This window comes from Oreochromis aureus, linkage group 15, assembly GCF_013358895.1.
Source record: "Oreochromis aureus strain Israel breed Guangdong linkage group 15, ZZ_aureus, whole genome shotgun sequence".
Classification (NCBI taxonomy): Eukaryota; Metazoa; Chordata; class Actinopteri; order Cichliformes; family Cichlidae; genus Oreochromis; species Oreochromis aureus.
In genome coordinates, this window is record NC_052956.1 from 16,712,894 (window position 1) to 16,719,081 (window position 6,188).

A 6,188-nucleotide genomic window follows, 5' to 3' on the forward strand; every position below is an offset into this window, starting at 1 on the left:
ACGCAGAGATGAATCTAAATGTTAAATCATTGCCAGTACATCCAGAGGTACAGCAGTGTGTGTCTCAGCCTTTGGTAAAACACGGTGGAGGCTCTGTCACCATTTGGCACTGGATTTCAGACAGTGATACTGGGGATCTTGTCAAAATTGATAAACTTATAAAAGCAGAAATGTACCATCAGAGTTTGATCCGCCATGCAATACCATCTGAAAAACAACTGCTTCATTTTTTAGCATGAAAATGATCAAAATGAAAGTGCTAATCCAGTAAAAGCAAATCTGGATCGAAAGAAATACACAATACACCACTATCAGTTATCGACTGGCCTCCCCAGAGCCCAGACCTCAACATTATTGAAGCAGCATGGGATGATCTTGGCAGGGAATACAACAAAAGGCAGCCAACATCCAAAGAAAGGCTTTCAAAGTCCTTCAAGAAGCCTGGAGAACTATTCCTGGAGACTATGAAAAGAAGTTAGAAGAAGCTTGGCTAAGATAGTTCAGGCTGTGTTGAAGAATAAAGGCGGTCATACATATCTCCACCCTGTTCTGGACAAAATACTGTATCTCTCTCTTAATCAAGCTATGTAATGTTTTCACTCACATATTTTAACAGTATACTAGATAAACTAGATACTAAATCTGAAACTCCCCACTAGGGTGCTCTTCACAACTTTCCAAATGTTCACAGGACTGCATCTTTTCACTTTAATAAGATGGAAAAAGTAATAATAAAGATCAGAACCTGTTAAAACGTGTCCCTTAACAGACACCTGTGCTTGCAGTGCATGCTTAAATTCCTCAAGACTGTGTCACTGTGGTAGGCTGGTATCCAAACACATACAAACACATGATACAAACACATTATATTGCATTTTGATAGCCATCTCGACTGTCAGCACATTATTATTTCTAAATGCACTGAACTAATCAAAACATTGCAACAAAGCACTGTCACGCAGCAGCAAAAAAAAAGAAAAAATCATTAGATGGAAAGATAAAAGAGCTGTGCGCTCTCTGACAGATCCATGCCTGTGCTCAGTCAGGGGCTCGGGCTTGTCAGATCATGTTTCAGCTTTCACCCAAAAATCATTAGCAGACTGTCTGTGTCTTTGCTTGTCTTGAGTTTCCTCTTGATTCGGGCGTTTGTGAAGCTTGTCAAACTATGATATTCCTCATTGGTGAGAAAACCCTAGAAGTATCTACAGCTCCAGGGACAACATACTTCTCTGATTTAATATGTCCCACGGGTATATGTGAGATAAAAGCCTATAATGATGGGTGAAGCAGCTGTTTTGCTGTTATTGAACATACTGTACAAATTAGCATCAAATGAACACTCAGTAACACATTCTGTGCATAACAGCTGATTCCTCATTGCTTTCTGTGTTGTAATTGTTACAAAAGGGGAATGTTTCATTCTTTCTCTATTCATGGCAAAGGTTGAAAGCCAGACTTAATCTCATAATAGTCCTAATAGCTGATAAAAAATATTATTTATGATATTGTGTTAATAGCATGTTCTGCTTTTAGTAGAGAGATTTACACAATGGAAGCAGGACAGCTAACGGTAATTTATAACATAAACACAGTTTATATGGGGAACATGTGTAACATTCTCAGTCTTGTCTGTGAAGGTTCTCAGTCATCCAGGTCATCGTGGTCTAAGGAGCTTGGAAAGAAATGCTCAGACCTCTACATTGGAGAGACCAAACAGCCACTTCATAAATGCATGGCACAGCATAGAAGAGCCACCTCCACGGAACAAGACTCGGCTGTCCATCTGCATCTAAAGGACAAAGGTCTCTCTTCCGAGGATGCCAATGTTCACATTTTGGACAGAGAAGACAGATGGTTTGAAAGAGGAACTGGAATTAATAGGTTAGAGTTGTATGTTGAGGTTTAATTAAGCATTTTCAGTGTCAAAAACATGGGTCTCTTAAATTATTAGCTGAAAGTCTTCTGGAATTGCCATAATTTTAATGACTCCATGTTATATGCCATGTTAAAGAAACATTTTATGCATCAATCTTTTGAGCTTTATCTTACCACTGAAGGAAACGCAGTAAAGTAAAAGTAAATGGTTTTAGGCTTGGTCCTAATCTACTGCAAATTCTTTTTTTTTACACTGCTGGAATTAAAACGAACAAAAAACAGATGAGAAAATGATTCAGTCCCTTTGTAGGCTGTGCTATTTATCACCAAGATTAAATCAGTAAAATTAGTTTTACCTTCATCTGGTCAAAAAATAAGTAATATCTATGTGTCCTTCATTAAACTGTGAGTCAACCCTGAACACCCTGAGTGACCTTCAGTCTCTAAATGTCTCAGTTTTAAAGTTTCCCAGGCCTAATGTGCAGCTGGCATGTTAGAAGCAACATCACCAAGAAGCAACTGAGTGGAGTATTATGCATCAATGTATGACTTCAAAAGATGAAGATGATTTTCTGCAGCATTGCCTTCTTGTGTTGTTTATAGCAACAGTGTTAGCTTTCGGTATAATATTTCTATAGCCTATTAAACCACCGGTTCCTCAGACTCCAGTAGGTGGTAAATGATGCATGAGACTGCCTGTTTTGCCTCTGAGGAAGCAAAAAAAAACCCCTTTACTAATAAAGAAAGTTGGTCTGTCTCCCTCAGCATCTTACAGACATGTTCAGGAAAGAAAATAAATAGAAGCATTGTGTGTGATTGGGTGTGGTTTCTGCTCAGCTGCAAGAGGAGAGATGGGTTGGGAAACAGTGTCAGGGAGAGTTGATTGGCACAAGCTGCTTGACATTTTCTAATCATCTCTGCCTTCAGGCTGTTTGTAGAGAGTGCACAACCTTTATGTTGTTTACTGTCTGTGAGGACAGAAAATTTAAAAAATGATCAGACTCCTGAAGTAAAGTCTGTCTGTTTCGTGCCTAGGAGACCCACAGGTAGTAGAATTTCAGCTACACACTGTTATTCTTTTAAAATTGTACAAGAACCTCAGTCTACTGCTGCTGGTAACGGTTCTGGTCAATTTTTCTCAGTACTGTTTTTATTAATCCCCATCACATTTGTAGCAGTGAAAATAGATGACCCAAGAACTCAGCCATGTTCAGCTTTCTCTGATCTTAAAAAAACACATATGTGTATGCATATTGTTACTGTAGTTAGATGATATTACTTTAAAATCTTCCGTATGACTCAAGGGGAGAGCTTGTCTTAATTTTCTTTTTAAATCATCTGTGAATCAGAGGATTTAGTGATTCTACGTCAGAGCCGGGTGCCTTGGAAGTTAAAGGAGCTGTTCCAGCCTGGTTCACTTTTATCACTAGAATGTCCTTGGCAATCCTCAGACGTTTCCAACGGATCACAGTGGAGGTCTGTGAGTGAGCAGCTTTGAAAGCATGCCAACAAAAAAATGGAAAATACTGTTGCGTAACCTCTTATTTTTCCTTGACCCTTAGAAAAATCTACACTGACAATTTGAGCTTGGATATACATGAAGTGAGGATCCTCTTCAAATTGGCTCACGACAGATGTCGTGTTTGTTTAAAGTTTTGTTTGGAGCCTAAACCAAATGCATTAACATCAAAAGCAGACCAACACCTTTTAACCCTCCACAGTTTTCTCAGGCCTGTGGGTCCAACTGTTTTTTATATCAGTTATATCACATTTTCAGCCCTCTTCTAAATTGGTTTATCTGTCTTTGTGAATGCTTGAATTTCTGTTTCATCCCCTGTGAGACTGATACTCATGGGAATAGCTGGAAATCTTCAGCAGATGAAAAGTGCAATGCCCCCGTGGCGATGCTCAGACTGGCTGGCTCTGCCTTTGTCCCTGTGACTCACTGTCATCACAGTCATCGAGACTTCCCTGATCCGCCGTCCCTCTCCAAGCTTCTGTCTGGAGCCGTGCACAGCTTAAACCCTACTTGGGTTTGACTACATCTGGGTTGTCACCGCTTTCCAAAGTAAAATGCACTGGATTCCAAGAGCTGACTTACAGTTAGCCGTCCTCAAAACTTTCCCACTGCTTGAGCCAGCAAACAAACAAGAACAGGACCAAACGTTCTGCAGATGAAGCCAAAACTTCTCTCTTTAAGTGAAATATGATCCAGATTATTCTGGAGCTTTAATTCTTTTAACACGTCTGTTTTATAACTCAGTGCTACAAATCTGAGGGAAACGAGATGTGTAGACAGTGTATAATCTGATATGTCATAGTTTATGGAAATCTAAGAGAAATCTTGACGTTTCCTGTATATTTTCCATGAAGACTCTTCATTTTGATGCAGCTCTCCTCCTTTATCCTGTCATACTGATTTGAAGTAAAACTAACTGCTGGCCACTGAAGCTGCAGTGGAAAAGCAGCAATGCTATTGCAGAAGGACCATCTGATTTGTGGTTACAATTTAGTGATTTATAATCTGGCTGCTCCCCTGCAGGGTGTCGGGGTGTCTCCTTTCTTTAATTCTGTCTCACAGGCCACTGTAAAGTCAAGGAAGTTCCATGGGAGCTGCTACTTCAACGACTTCTCATCTACAATTGGTCATTTCTTATCTAAACTCTTTCCTTCAAGCTTAGAAGTCAATTAGAACAAGGAAGTTGAGAAGACGTGACCACATTTGATCTGACCCTACAGTGTGAAAAAGATCTATTCTTACGGTGTTAATTCCTTTGATCAACCACTTAACTCAAGTAATTTAGGAAACTGGATCTATTTCCTGCAAGGTAAAGATCACCTGAATCACATTATCAGTAAACTGTGATTGTGAAGCAGTTTGGGTTCAGTGTAGCGCTTTAAACAATCAAATGCAAATGTTGTATATAAGAGATACACCTCAGGAACATCTGGAAATTTGTTATGTTTGGTGCAAATGTTCATGTTGACTGAAGGATGGACTGGAGTTTGGTGGCCATAGGTGAAAAATAAAGCTCATTGTGACTTTACAAAATGTGTTTTCAGCCATAAATAAAGAATTGATATGCTACATTAACGTGACATGGTGCACATCATTCCTCTGCAATTCTCTAAAAGTAATTTCTCGGTATGGGACAATGTATTTCACACAATATTTGCAGTACTCCTACATCAACACAGCTACTTAATTTTCAGGAATTAATACTACATTGCACAGTGCACTACAGGACTTTTTTTTTTTTTAAACAACCTTAGAAAACAAATACATTGAGGTGCTTTTTCTTTTTGATTGACTTACAAGTTTTCAATCAAGGCTTGTACCAATAATGTTGAGGTCAGCAGCTTGAGGAGGGTTCAGGCAGGTGACCTGGTGTCTTTGATGCTGGAGTTTTGCTTCAGTGCATTTCAATCAGCCACAAAGTTATTGAGTTCAGCAGCTCTGCTATGCAGTTGTGACGGAGTCACTCTTCCTGAGCATTGCCAGAGACTGATAAGACACACTCGCTATCAGATGTAGCCTAATTGCTCAGAGCTTATTATGTCTGGGGCATGAGTGCTTTGCAAAGACTTACATGAGCAGCTCTGCCCCAAATATTTGGTCAGTTGATTTTGTCCCTAAACTGTGATGACGCTACACAGCAGGATGACGTAATAGAAATCAAGCCAAATATCCTGAAATTGGGTGTTCTTATCGACCATTTCATAGTTTGAAAGAGTGTTGAAAGACACTTTTCACATCAGCCTATCTTAAAATATGACTGAGCTCACAATGAGGGTGGGAAAAAGTTTAGCAGGTGGTGGGGGAACCCTAAGATTAAGGGCATGTGTGCAGCTTGGGGGAAATAATTACTTAGAAATAAGTCACGTAATCATTTGTTTTGTGAGGCTGTAATCAGCTGGGTTAGGCTGCTTTTTATGGATTTAGCCAACAAGATATAAGGCGACGTTAAAGAGCTTGGTGGTTGATTTCCAGCCCCTACACACGCATAAGCTAGTATGAAAAGTTGGATTCAGTGTATCTAATTACTCATCTGATGTCTGCTACCCTTAATGTAACCTATCACTGACCATAAACATGGTGTTCAGGGTCAGCATTCACAGTCTGGTGCTCATAATCTGCTCTATACCAGTCCAGCATGCAGTCTTTAAAAAGTTTATTAGACCACCTGTCATAAAATGAGCACAGAACACACACACACACACACACACACACACACACACACACACACACACACACACACACACACAGGCAAATAACAAACTGAATTCATGTTTATGTATCCAAATTTGAGCTG

General features: G+C 39.6%; 1 long non-coding RNA gene across 1 annotated transcript; it reads left to right on the forward strand.

The window, feature by feature from the left end:
- Positions 1-2,790: 2,790 nt before the first annotated feature.
- Positions 2,791-4,944, forward strand: LOC120433322. Its single transcript, XR_005608494.1, has 3 exons — positions 2,791-2,921; positions 3,225-3,351; positions 3,438-4,944. It is a non-coding gene; the product is annotated as an uncharacterized LOC120433322 (long non-coding RNA).
- Positions 4,945-6,188: the final 1,244 nt, after the last annotated feature.